Genomic DNA, 12,721 nt, shown 5'->3' with positions numbered 1-12,721 from the left:
TATATAATATACTTTGTAATATCATCTGAAAAAATATGTTTTTACCGTCACAACATCAATGGAAGGAAAAGTGTTCTCCCAATTTCACAATCTAGTACTGGAATTATGTGGCAAGGGACATTTCTTGTTTTTCTTCTTTTTTTTTCGGTAGCATAAACCATTTTAATCGCATAATGCTCTTTGGAGCAATTGACCACAGACTAAGGTTTGATGCTGCTGGAACCACAGCAAAACTATCAGAAGCTGTCTTTCTATCTCATGGCTGAAAATTGGGAATCACAGCTCTGACCTTCAGGAACCATAGATTCAGAAACCTGCTCTGGCATTACTGTCCTCATTTTACAATTCTTCTGCCCCGGAGATCCCCAGGACCAGTCATGGGGGGTGGTCTCTGGGAGAACCCTTGATGGCATCTTCACCCAAGGGGTTCACTAATAGCCCCTTGACTCACATGGGAATATCCCCAGGAACTCCCCCCACAACTAGGAGGACTGTGAAGAAGGGTTCATTCTCCTAGTGTTCAAGCCTAGACTCTTGACCTAGTTAGTAGTACTTCCCTAAGTGCCATCTTCTTGGAGCCAAGGTGCCCCAGAGGCATTGGACTTTGCTTTTTAAAATCTGTTGCACCAGAAACATCATCATGTCTTATAGGTAATGCTACCTTCTCTCCCACACCTAGATTCACCCAAACTTTTGGAGAACAACCCATGTTGAAGGGAGATCCCTAGGCAATTCCTCCAGGAAACAAAAAGAAAGAGCACTGATAACTAAGGGACCCCTGCTCTTAATAATATATCAATTATTTACTTATGAAGTAAGTAAATTAATTATTTGTACTATACAGTACAAATAAGTAAGAGTCTATGAGATTAATTGATTTAAGAATACATGAAGATATATCAACTATAATTCCCCTAAACACAATTTTCTATTTCATTGTATACCTTAAGAACATTTCAATCTTTAAATGACACTTGCTTCACTTCTAATTAAAGTGACAATGCAATTTATCATTCAAATCATGCTATTTTGAGAATGAAATGAGGCACTAATAATAATTGCATAGAAAAATGGATGTAAACCAGGACTTTTCCCGCAAACTGGAATGTCTGGTCACTCTAACTCTACCTAATGGAGAAAAGAGAAGTGACTAGCTTGGGGAATGAGTAACTGGAGGAAAATTAAATATTCTGCTTGGGGTTTGGTAGAATCACACTGTTCCATAAAATCATCTGACAAAATGTGTCATGGGAGATAGCATTTTTGTTATCTTCAGGAGAAAACAATATATTTTTGACACAATTGCACTTGTTTCAACCTTTTATATTTCACTTATTTTCATATCTGTATCCTTTATTGCTTCATGGTAAACACCTCAGATAGTTTTGTGGATTGTTTTTTGAAGTATGGTAAAGAACGGCTGGAAAGTAGATTCCTGATTTCCACCTCAAAACCTCTGAATCAGAATCTCTGAAAGTGGGGCCCAGGAATTTAATTTTTCAAACAATCATCTCGACTGATTTTTACGCCATAGCCTGGAAGAACCACATTGTATAAAAAAGTAGAGAGTATTTTGGGAGAAAGGCATGTTTCGATTGGGTGGAAGGTTTTTGTTGTTGTTATATAACTGAACCTCCTTCGTATAGTCAAATGCAGTCAATTTTTTGTCATTTGCGGTAAATGTTTTGTAAAGTCTCCAGGAACAATGAATTAAGAGAATACTGAACCATTGCTTTCAAGTGAAAGAGAGGATTAGGGTCCTGCGAGCCTCTGGTCACATTTTTACCAACCAATCAATATATAACCTTGGTTTATGTGGGTTTCTGTTTAAAGACACCTTGTTTACCATATTGATTCACTAACATTGAACTCACCGCCAATAGCATTATAACTCATGCCTGCTTGGAGCTGATCTAACACACGAATTTTCTCTGTAAGGCACATCACAGCCTTCTTGCCCTTAGGAACATAGACAGCACTTCAGCATCATACTTGGAATCCATTTTGGACAGTGAAATAACCAACAAAAGCCACGAAAATGAGAAAAATGTGGCCCAAATAGACTCCATGAAAACCACTTGTTTACAGTGTGAGAGCTGAAACAAGAAGGCAGGGGTTCCCCTTGTTCCACCTCAGCCAGCGACTCAAATCACTTGCTGCTCTGCACATGTTCTTGAATGACCATGAAAGCACTATACATATTGATTTGGAGGGGTTACAAATGATTCATAGCGAATAGTCAAACTCGCAAGTCTGTAATCCGTACATAATGAGCATTGACTGTAGGATGTTGCCCCTAACTCTGATGTACACCTTTACTTACAGCTGGGTAACCTAAGTAGATTCTGAGTGGCATTCAAGAGGTAAATCTAAAATGGAGAACAAGAGACCTCAGGAAATATAGAATAAAAAGATAACTGTTCAAACTGTTTTCCCACAAGCGGTGTGTGAGCTTTGCAGGTTCTCTAAATCCTCCTCCGCATTTGGTGCTGTTGCTATTTCAGTCATTCTGATAGGTGGGTAATTACACCTCACTGAGATTTTAATTTGCATTTCCCTAATGGCTAATAGTTTGGCAGTTTTTAAACAGTTAAACATGTGACTACCACTCTTGAGCATTTATTCCAGGGAAATAGAAACTTTGAGTCCTCCCCCAACAAACACCTGTACATGGATGTTCATGGCACCTTTATTTGTAGTAGCCAAAAACTGGAAATTGTCCAATGTCCCTCAATGAGTGAGCAGTTAAACAAACCCTGGTACATTCTACCATGGGTTACCACTGAGCAATAAAAAGAAAAACTATTGGTACACACAACAACCTGAATGAATCTCTAGAAAGTTAGACTGAGTGAAAAAAGTCAGTTTCAAAATGTTACATACTGTATGATTCCATTTACGTACCGTTCTTGAAATGAGAAAATTACAGGAATGGAGAACAGATTAGTGATTACCATCGGTTAAAAAGAGGTGGTAGGAGGGAAGGTGGGTGTGCCACAAAAGGGCATCTAGAGGGATGCTTGCAGTGATGGAAACATTCTGTACCTTCATTATATCAAAGTCAAGATGCTGGTTGTGATTGTACCATAGTTTTCCGGGGTGTTACAATTGGGCAGAAACTGGATAAAGGGTACATGGGAGCTCTCTTTTATTTCTTTCAGTTATGTGAATCTATGATTACCTCAAAGTAAGAAGCTTAGTGAAAAATAATGAAGGAGAAATACTTTCTCAGGTAAACAAAAAGGTAACTTTCCTTTTTCCAAGTGTCAGTTGGTTCTTGTTTACCAAGTAATTTAACAAGCTCTTATCCTTTAAAGAGGCTAAAGAAAGGTTGTTAGTTCATATGACACAACATTTTTTAAGATGACTTACTAAAAACTATACACCACACATACAACTTCTTAAAAGCAATAAACTTTGATAACTTTTGATAGTGATAATATTGCAGATCTATCATGTGTTCCATCACTGTACTAAATGAAAAACTTAATCACCTAATTTTCATTTCAAAAAAGTTTTCACATGAAGTAATATATATACAGTAAAGTGAACAGTATTAATGCAATTAATGTAATTGGCTCTTTTTGAAGGAGGAAACTGAGGCTCAACTCACATGTGAAGGTAGATGACATTGTTAATACTGAAGGTTTGGTTTGCAAAGTAGATGCACAAAACCAGGATCCCATGATTCTGTGCAAATCAGAATCTCTAGGGCATAAACAAAGGTTTAATATGACAACTGGGTTCATCTTATCCACTGTCTCTCTCCATATATATATATATATATATATATATATATATATATATATATATATATATGTATCTATATATGTACGTACATATGATTTTTTGATATATAAGGAAGGGGCTGAGAATAATTGTGTAGGATACGCAGAATAAGTCTTTCTGAAAGGGAAGAGAATGGATCTTTTCAAGTTAGGTCTTGTATTAGTTTCCTAAAGCTGCCGTGACAAAGTGCTACAAACTGGGTGGCTTAAACAACAAAAATATATTGTCTCACAGTTCTGGAGACTGGAAGTCTGAGATGAAGGTGTTCATTCTGTGAGCTGTGAGGGAGAATCTGTGCCATGCCTCTTCCCTTAGCTTCTGGGCATTTGCTGGCAATTTTAGCTTAGCTTATATATCTCATCTCTGCATCCATCTTCTCATGGTTCTCTCCTTATGACCATGTCGGTGTGCAGATTTCCCCTTCTTATGAGTACAGCAGTTATATTGGATTAGGGTCCACCCTGCTCCAAGAAGTATGACCTCATCTTAACTAATTACATCTGCAGCAATCCTGTTTCAAAATAAGGTCACATTCTGAGGTACTGGAGGTTAATTACTTCAACATATGAAATTTGGAAGGACACAGTTCAACTCATAACAGATTCCTTCCCCCACTCTTACCCAGTGAATGTGACAGGTAAAGCTGTCAATAGGTTATCAAGTGAGGTAGGTCCAAGGTACAATGGTAGAAAACTGTCCTAAACAATAAAAAAAGTAAGCAGGAATTTTAATAGATATATTTTTGGGGTTATTTTATCTAATTCAAGAGAATTAAACTTAAAACTCTAAATATTCTGTATTTGTAAAATGCTTGTGATCAACCCTATAACTTTCATCTGCACTGATAATAGAAGAGAATCAAACATTTTCTAAAAGTTACATTATTTCCTTTCTAAATGTTTTGAAAGTGCCAATGTAAAGTTTTTTCAACTTTTTAAGTGTAGGTAGAGTTGCTTGACCAAAATTAATAGATTTTTCAATCAGACATGTTTTAAACAAACACTCTAAATCAAACCAAAAGTTATTGAAATAGGAATATCATCAGAATTACTCCCAAACTATTTTAGGGAAGCCAAATATACCAAGAAGTAAAAACAAATATCAAAATGTTTGTTACTGGTCAGTGCTTCTTTATTATGAGTGCATTGTTTAAAAGTACACATATTAAAGTTTATGGGAAAGTTATGTGCTACACTCAAGCTGACTTGTCTCTATAATATTCAGAGCAATAATAAATTAAGAAAAAAAAATCCAAGTCGGTTGTTTAAAACTGTGTAGACCAATGTGTTGATTGACTGCAGGGTTTTTTCCCCACTTTTGACTCAGATATGCTGACATCCTGTATACGCATCCTGAGATGATTATTCAAAGCGCAAATTAATGTCATACTCCACACCTTGAAACCTCTTCTGACTCTGTTTCTTTTGCCCTCTCACTCCTGTACACATCAAAGCTGCTCTGTAACAGGAGTAATGGAACTTTGGTGCCTAGGGAAGATGAATGAACATTTCTGCAGAATATTACTGTTGAGCAATGAAAAGACTAAAAATGGGTGGGTGGCTTCAATTGTAAGTCGGGGGGAAAAACAAATTCTAAGAAATCACAGGGCTTGGTACCCATTTGGAAAGATAGGAGCTATTTTTAGATGTAAAGAGGATGTGATGATTAATATGAAAGCTAAAGCCATGTAAATCCAAATGCAGCAGCTGAATACCAAAAGTGTACTGTTAGACATTAGCATTCTACCAAACTATGGGTAGGGAGGAGAAATTATTTTCCATTTTTAATCCAAAAATGGCTTTCAAATAGCAATATAATTTGGAGATATTGTACGTTATTAGAGAAAGTGATTTCAAAATTTTATTGGTGCAAAATATTAAATATGTAAAGTATTAAAAACAGCTTTCTAAGAGAATTATGTATTTTAAATGTTGGGAGTAGCTAACTCCTAAATGTCAGTCACACAGGTATAATGGAGATAGAATTCTTCTGAGTCTTAGTAGTTTCTAAATATTCCACCAATTCACAGCTATCCACTTTTCACAGATGAAATCCTGGAGCTGTTGACCCAAGTCAGTTGTTGTTCTGAAAATACCCCAAATCAACTCAAGAAATTCTATACCAGGACTGTGTCCCTAGCCTTGCAGTGGCCCATTCCTAAACTGCCTTCCCAGACCTTTAACTCTCTCCTCCTCCTCTCTCATCCACTAATCAATTTAAGGTCACAGCCCTTCCCTGCTAGAGTTTAGATTCATTTTAAGAAGGTTTCAATTGAATAACTAAAAATTAGGATATATTCTGTACACTTCCAGAAGAAAGGAATATAAAAAAAGAAATGAAAGAAGATAATTTGATAATATAGCATAATGAAACAGACCTAGATTAGAAATTGCAAATATTACTTAACCTCTCCAAGTCTTATTACCTGTTTAACTGTAAAATATGGGTAACGATTCTTAGCTCCCAAGTTGTCATGGGAATTAAATGACACTATACGTAAAGATTTTGGTGAACGCTACCAGCAGCGATATTATTATGTTTCTGTAAATCTGTGATTATTATTGTTGGTTGATGACACCACTCTGGCTCTGATTAAAATCACAGATTAGCTCTTCACAAATCATAGGTGTGAAGTAACAAAAGGCAAAGCAACAGTAACAGTGTGCCCAACGGTCTTCTGGCAGAAAATGGTTAATCAAATCTGAGCACTCCCTTGATAACAGCTTCCACTGAGGGTGACCTCTTTTCTTTACAATCTCTTCCCTTATGAAGCTAGATGGTCAACACATTTAATATACTTTATTAAGTGTGCATGCAGTTATCATCATTTTATAACACTGTCTGGCTTATTTATTACTAAGGAATTGGAGGTGAAAAATCCTTTATCTTTTATAGTCTCATTTTTTTGTTTAATATTATATCAAAAAAAATCTCCCAATGAATCTTTTCTCTGAAGCATGGGAAAAAATTAATAAGGAAATGCAAAAGATACCATGTTTATTTTATAGAGGCGATACAATCCCTCAGATTGTATCTCTTCTAGTCAAAATATGTCTAATCTGAGCCTTACCTTCTCCATTTGATCTATCGTATCTTTATAGGATTATCCATTTTGTTTGTCATTATCCATTATTGTTTATAGAAGATATCTTCTGTCTTCTCCCTGATGACTTTGTTAGGACTGAACATAGATAACCTGTCTCTGCTGACCCCAATGTGTGCAGACACTGTAGCTGAAATTTTTCAGCTTAATGGGCATAACTCTCTCTCTCTCTCACTTTCATTTTCTCTTTTGTTCTTCACAATAGAGAGATATGTAAATCCATCAATTCGTCAATCCTAAGAAACAGTGCCACAGTCCTAAAGAATCCCTACCACCCTCCTTATATTGACCTGGCATTCAGGATTTTACAGAAATAAGATTATCATTCACTTAAAGCAATTGCTTTTTTCACATTCTTTCTGATGCAACACAAAGAAGCACCTGAATCCCTGTCTTATCATAGCAAAAGGAGAGTGTGAAAAGACTGCAGGTCACAGATATGAAATACGTTTCCCTTTGGGAACAGACACTGAATGGAAAGGGAGATGTTTTGGATTCAGGATTCTGATTCCTTAGGTTCTAACTTTCCTGAGAAAGCCAATGAACATTCTATTTTATAGTAAAACGATGTAACCTGAAAACTATAAGAACTGAGAAAGAACTAAGGAAAAACTTTTCAGAATTGAAATTTGGGACTAAAGGGGGAAAAATCCCATTAAAGAGAAATTACAATGATGATCACCTAATGGAGAAAAGCAAGAACCAAAGCTTGTCGCTACGCAAGGGTAACAAATGATAAGATACAGAGAAGAGACTGATGGCCTTTGAAAGTAGAATTCTTGATCATTCCATTTTGGGACCAGCATAGTATTTTCTTAACTACTTTTCTAGGGTTTAAAAGTCTTCAGAGGCTCCTTCCTCTATCATATCTATCAAGCTGAGTGGACTTTTAAAAAAATCTATCAGTACACTCATTTAAATAAACAAATCCCTAACCCCTAGAACAACAGAAACATGGTGAAAATATTCCTAAACAATTTTCTTGTTACTAGTATTAATCTTTAAATATTGCTCTTATCTGCTCTGCTCCAACTTGTATCACTTCTGTGCTTACTGGGTGAAGAATAATTTCTCAGAGAACCTTTCTACACAACTGTTGGAGGATGAGGCAGTTTATAAACCACCATGTCACTGACAGTGTAAAAACCTGAGCAGAGGGGCTTTCATCTAACAAAAGGCACCAGGCAGTCCAGGGCACTGTCCCTCAATGCCAGGTTGTAGATTAAATGAGATTCCCAACTTGAATATAAACTGGATAGAAATTGAAGACTGGACCCATGTACCACCCAAATATTTTGATGTTTGGCATTTGAACGCTTTTTGGTAAATGATTTGGTAAATCATTTTAGAGAAAATGATACCCGTCTCTGCTAAATCAGAAATCAGGTTTTCATTTTTTTTTTTCCAGAAGAGTTTTGTAAGGATAACACCAATTTGGGGTACTACAACACTTAGATGCTTTTATTTTTCTTGTTCGCATCTTCCTATAAGTTGGTCTGTCGACCAGGAGACACCATCATCTAAATACTCGGTGCCTTTCTTTACCCTCAGAAAAGATAGTCCTGGTTCACGAACCACTTTGACAGTCTTTCCTGGAACATTCTGTATAAAGTGCAAAGTGTTGCCATTTGCATATTCTACTGTTGGTGTGAGGTGATATGTCCAGGTATTGAGTTTACAGTGGTAAGATGAATAAGTTCTTTTTCTAAACTCGAGGGAGACTCTCAGTGATGAAAGTGGCACAGAGTGACTCTGACGGAATAAAACAGAGTTATCAGGGTACTCTGTCTGGGGCATTATAATGACTCTGTTGGTGACAGCTTGTCTACTGCCTGGTGGTATTAGTAAAGAGCACTTTTTCTAGGGGAATTGTTGAGCTGGCTTTGCTTTCATGTGATCTGCCAAGGCATATACCCTGTCAAATTGAGTCACTTTGCATTTCACTACGGACAAAGGTCCCTTGGAGAATGGTACCTGGGAGTTTCACTGTCCCAGTACTTTGTTTTTGTTCTCAAGAGGAACCTGTAACCATTTAAAATAGATATTTGCCTCCACCAGCCAAAGAAACCCAGACCAGCTCATTTACACATATAAGCTTAATTATTCCTACCTCACTGAGCACAAAGCACATATATTTAACAGGGTGGTACTGGAATATATCTTCAGGATATAGTTGATCATATTGGTAGTAAGGTCACATACTTCATGCTCAGTAGACAAATCTGAGAAGTGATGGGTGCAGGACTGGGAATTTGAGAGGTATTCTCAGGAACAAGGAACTCAAGTGGGCTTCTTTTTAATGCAACAGAACTAAACTTTGTTTAATTCAGAAGTAGTGACCCAATTTAATCTTATCTGAGGTTCAAAATAGCTTATATCATTTGTTTTTTACAGTTGTACATTTTGTTATCCTATAAGGTTAATGAGAGGAAGTCAAGGTTATAATGAGAACTACAAAAGGGAAATACCACACTGAAGTCTGTTTTTTTTTGTGGTGATCTGACCTAAAGAAAAGGCACTTAGATTCTGAATTCTCATAAAAGCTCACGCTTAATAAGACTCACGATAGTAGTTGCGAGAAAAGCTAATCTTTGAAGACTTTCTACATAACTTTTTATATCAGGGAGATTGGTTGATTCAGATAATTTACCTTGCTAATATACATTTAAATTCTTACTCAGTAAGCTAAAAAAAAAGAAAAAAATTCCAGAGTAATTAAATCCTGTTTATCGATATTATGGCATGGCACTGTCATGCCATTATTTCAAATAGAAAAAAGTAATGAGATAGAGAGTGAGAGGAAAAGAAGAGAAAATAAAAGACAGATATTCTGGTTATAGAAGCTCATTCATTTATCTCATTAATTTAATTTATCTCATTAATTTAATTTATCTCATTAATTAATATCTCATTAATTTAGCTCATTTATTTAGTTAAGTGACCAAAATGCTTACTATGACTCATGGATGCGGTTAATTTGAAAACCATCATATTAGTGAGTAATGTCTGTCCAATTAAACCTAAAAACCCAGTCCACAGGCAGCTGACATGTGAAGGGAGCGTTACCTGAAACTCGCCAGACGGCTACCTTTTCCTTGGTTTAGGGCAGAAGTGGGAGAAACACAACCCAGCCAACAGGACATAACAAAGGTCCTAAAGAATATTAGGCAAAACAAAAGGTTTCTACCTCTGACTACCTCTGGGTGGAAAGATTTTTCAGTATTTTCAAAAGATTATGTAATAAAAATATTCAAAAAGTAAAAGAGGGCAAAAGAGTATACAAATTTGCCCAGATCTGCAGAGAGAAACATTAGCTTTATTCCTCTTTCCTCATATCTCACTTCTCTCCTTTACTGTTTGACTAAAGAGAACAAACTGTTCACAAGCTGCTGGATGGGAAATTGTACCTGATTCAGCAGTACAAGAGAACTGTGCAGAGCAGCGAGAGTGGGGAATCTTATTGAACACACTTCCTTGGCATCCCTCTGAAAGATCCCCTTTATCTGGACAAAAGTTAGCTACAATTTCCTGATATTGCTTATCAACTCCTTATATTCCTTATACAATTTCCTTATATATAAAAGGGAGAATTGTTGCAACATGTGCTCCTCTATGTTGCTAATAAATAGACTAGCGTTTCACGTGCTCGAATGAGAGGATGTACTGAAGGGAGTGATGAAGCGGATTATCTATTAATAAAAATGAATGAAGGTATAAATGGATGTATGACATATTCTGCATTTATGAGAAAGTTCTAATATTAATTGAATGGTGAATGAAGGAGAGTAAGAACATGCAAAGAAGAGAATCAACTTGTACAATCCTTTAAAAAAATCAAAAAGGTATAAATTACCAACTGCCAAGTCAGCTAATTAAGCCTCCCATTAATTTGGAAATAAAAAATCTAATTTTCACTGAACCATCCAATTCCAAGGATTAACTTAAAAGTGAACCATTCCTTGGTATTCTAAGTGTATTCTAAGTGAGTGTATTAGCTTCTTACTTTCAAGAGGGCAAAATGCATTTGAGGACTTCTATTCTCATGGGCTCCTTCTTACTTTGGTTTATTTTAGTAGAGGGTTGGACTAGAATTTAAAGTTGTTTCAGGGGCATATCAAAGCAGATTTACCTGAAGAAGAGTCGTGCGAAGTAGTCATTAGTTAAAGCAAACCAAACAAACAAAAGCTGTTTGGGTTTGGTTTGCTTTAGAGGAGTATAAGTTGGAACAATTCTTCCTTTTATATATATGACTCTTCTAGTTGATTTTCATTTTCTTATAACAACTTTTATTTTCATGCTACCTGTTGCTCTGAGCAAAAAGCCATAAGTTTCAATCAATTTATTTTATCATTTGGTGTATTTTATTGCTATAATTTTTAGCTCTAAAATATATCTCCTTAAATGAGTGTGCATTTTTATATGTGTATGTGTGTGTATACATATATATTTTGAACTATCATATATTTGAACTAAATAATAGTATATATATTTATTTTTTATACCATATGTGTATATACACACAGACATATATACTATCACTTAGTTCAACATAACATAAAATCACATTATTTAAGAGTAAAAATGTTACAATATTTTATCCTCACTTGATAGCTTAATGCAGTACTTGTGTTTTGAAAATAAGGTGTGAAGAATATATTCCAATAATTTTCAATTAAGTTCCAAATCCACTAAAATTATAGGAGCTGCCTTAAAGCTCCACAGTATGTGGATAGAAGCAAATTTTATCATACACGAGGAGAAAACAGAGACTGAAGCAAATTCTCAGCAGCAGACATCCGACATGCCATTCTTTTCCTGCCTCAAATGAATCTAGCCTGAAAACACACTCACACATGCTTACATAAAAGGACAATGTGTCAGAAATACATTCCCTTATTTTTGTGGTATTTGCTAGTTAGATTATTTAAAAATCTGCTATTCCACAAATATTTTAGGAGGTACCTCCTAGAGATAATTATTAAAGGATTACTGGCCATTTACTGTGGGCCAAGCAGGATGCGAGGACCTGGGGTAAAATCCTACCATTTGGTAGAGTGTACAACATTATTTTAAAAGTTTCCATACAGTGTTATGCAAACAACTTAACATTTGTGCAAAATGTAAGAGTAATAACGGAACTTCTCCCTATGCTTAGCTCACTGTAAAAATTTATACCAAAAACACCCCTACACATATGAGAGGAACACAGAAAACACATTCACACAAATGTCTTATGCATAATGTAAGACAAATTTGGAGAGGTGTAAGGATACTGGAGAAACTGAGGACCTGGCAAAGCGTTTGAAAATTTGCACACATTTTTAATGTAAATGTTGTCATTAATCTCAGGCATCAGACATTTTTCAGCTTCGAAGATGCTACCCAGAAGGGAACTACACTCTCAGCATGCTTTCCCACTTGGAGAGACGTATTGTCACTGTAGGAAATTGCCCAGCTAATATCACAGTATTTTAAGACAGGGAAGTCTGAAGTGAATAGTGTGGGCCTATGGAATTCATAAGGGGCCAATATGATCATGGTAAGAATGGGCAGAATTAAGGTCAGGCAAGGGGTACCTGTAAATGACAGTGTAAAAAGGTGCAGGAAGCAAAAGGAGATGGCACGAGGAAGAGAAGAAGTAGAGAACAATTACAGTGCCTGCTCCTCCCATTAGCAGCCAAAAGGGCTCTTGCTGGAGCTTCTTCAGCTATTTTTTATTGTGAATTTCTAGCATCGAAACCCCAGCACCAACTGCTGTGGTGATTTTTAACTGTGTAACTTCTGTTTCCATGGAAATTGTCACTTTTCCAACCTGTCTAGTCAGATGAT

General features: G+C 36.1%; 1 long non-coding RNA gene across 1 annotated transcript in view; it reads left to right on the top strand.

Moving 5' to 3' along the window:
* Nucleotides 1-3,194: 3,194 nt before the first annotated feature.
* LOC141277885 (uncharacterized) overlaps nucleotides 3,195-12,721 on the top strand; it is a 131,138-nt gene continuing 121,611 nt past the window's right edge. Inside the window, exon 1 of the long non-coding RNA XR_012329755.1 lies at nucleotides 3,195-3,232. This is a non-coding gene — a long non-coding RNA (uncharacterized lncRNA). The remainder of the gene's footprint in view (nucleotides 3,233-12,721) is intronic.

This window comes from Tursiops truncatus, chromosome 2 (genome assembly GCF_011762595.2).
Source record: "Tursiops truncatus isolate mTurTru1 chromosome 2, mTurTru1.mat.Y, whole genome shotgun sequence".
Taxonomy (NCBI): domain Eukaryota; kingdom Metazoa; phylum Chordata; class Mammalia; order Artiodactyla; family Delphinidae; genus Tursiops; species Tursiops truncatus.
Note: the sequence above shows the minus strand (reverse complement) of the source record. Positions and strands in the feature narration are given on the sequence as shown.